We start from the raw sequence: 1856 nt of genomic DNA, 5'->3' as shown, positions 1-1856 counted from the left end.
GACACCCATAAGTGGATGTGAATAGGGTAAACTTTTTATTCAGAGACAGAATTTCATAATTTCATAAATTTCAGAATTTCATAGTTCATCCATATACTATGTATGTAAGAAGCATCTAAAATTGAGACAGAAAGATTGGAAATAAAGTTATGGAACACAACGTAAAATGTTATCCAAAAGGAGGACAATGAAAAATTAATAGTAGAAAATATTGATTTTGTAGAAATTCAGAACATTTTATACATTTTAAAAAAATTATTTACCAGGCAGGGATGGCTGTAATCCCAGCTGTTCATAAGGCCAATACCTGAGGATTGTGGTTCAAAGTCAACCTGGGCAGTAAAGTCAATGAGACTCTTACTGCCAAATAACTACCAAAAAAAGCCAGAAGAAGACCTGTGGCTCAAGTAGTAGAGCATTAGCCTTGAGCAAAAAAGCTCAGGGATAGCCCCCAGGCCCTGAGTTCAAGCCCCAGGACAGGCACACACACAAACACACACACACATACACACACACACACACACACACACACACACAGAGGAATTATCCATCAAAAAATATAGCAACGATGTTTTGAGTGCAAGTAACAACAGAGTAGAGTCAAACTGTGGGACTGGTTCCACGAAAGGAGAAACAGACAAATCTACAGAGTAGCCCACTCTCAGAAATGAACAGATCATACAGTCCAATGTTACTAGGATTGAAAAATATTTCAGCCGGGACAACATGGGTGGAGGAGAGCAGGAGTCATGGCTGGACCACTGGCCTTCCAGGATGAGGAACAGGTGAAGTTATTTCTAGAGAACATGAAGGTGGAGTGCCACGACCAGTGCTACAAAGAGAAAGACCCAGATGGTTGCTGCCAGCTGGTGGACTATTTGAAGTGATCTAGAAGAATGTTGATGAGGCAGCCAAGGTGTTGAAGTTCAACTCTGGAAAGAACAAACATAGCAAGCTGCTACAAACTAGGTGCCTATTACATGACTGGAAAAGGTGGACTGACCCAGAACCTGAAAGCTGCCTTAAACTGCTTTCTAATGGTGTGGGAGAAACCTAGAAAGAAGTCTATGGAAGCATGTCACAATGCTGGTCTCCTGGCCCATGATGGACAGGTCAATGAAGATGGCCAGCCCAACCTAGAAAGGCCAGAGACTATTACACAAGAGCCTGTGATGGCAACTATGCCTCCAGCTGCTTCAACCTCAGTGCTATGTTCCTGCAGGGCACCCCTGGCTTTCCCAAGGACATGAGCCAGGCATGTAAATACTCACTGAAGGCCTGTGACCTGGACCATGTGTGGGCCTGTGCCAATGCCAGCCACATGTATAAACTGGGAGATAGTGTTGAAAAGGATGAGGCCAAGGCTGAGTTGCTAAAAAATCGAGCCCAGCAGCTGCATAAAGAACAACATAAACGAGTCCAGCCCTTAACATTTGGGTAGCATGGCCTAGCCCCCTCCCAGGGTATATTCTATGAAGAAATACACATTTATGGGGCTTAATTTTCAAACAATGAGTCCTGAAAAAATGGAGCAAACTTGAAAGCCATAGAGATTTGGAGGATTGGGGGGACAGAAAGTTGGAAAAAAATCAGCATTCACCAACATCCTTATTATCCTGGAAGGGCTTGAAAATCAGAAAATACCCTAATTTATATAAAAGAGGTCTTAAAGGAGTTAAGAACAGTTAAATCATCACAACTGCCACCCGCTGACTTACATCATTGGTGTGGGCTTCCCTTTTGCCTTTACAGTCAGGTCCTCTATTGCAGCAATGAGAAGGGTTGTGTAGCATAAAGGTTAAAGGTTATTAAAAGGGTGAAAGGTTGTTAGGCATCTAGGTTGCTAAAGAAGGCGA

The 1856-nt window shown here is 42.8% G+C and overlaps 1 pseudogene; it reads left to right on the top strand.

Moving 5' to 3' along the window:
• Positions 1-749: 749 nt before the first annotated feature.
• Positions 750-1441, top strand: LOC138804559 (cytochrome c oxidase assembly factor 7 pseudogene; annotated as a pseudogene).
• The last annotated feature ends 415 nt before the right edge of the window (positions 1442-1856 follow it).

Source organism: Dipodomys merriami, unplaced genomic scaffold (genome assembly GCF_024711535.1).
Source record: "Dipodomys merriami isolate MVZ:Mamm:240054 unplaced genomic scaffold, mDipMer1.0.p SCAF_37, whole genome shotgun sequence".
NCBI classification, from domain to species: Eukaryota; Metazoa; Chordata; class Mammalia; order Rodentia; family Heteromyidae; genus Dipodomys; species Dipodomys merriami.
This window is presented reverse-complemented; position numbering and strand designations above follow the sequence as displayed.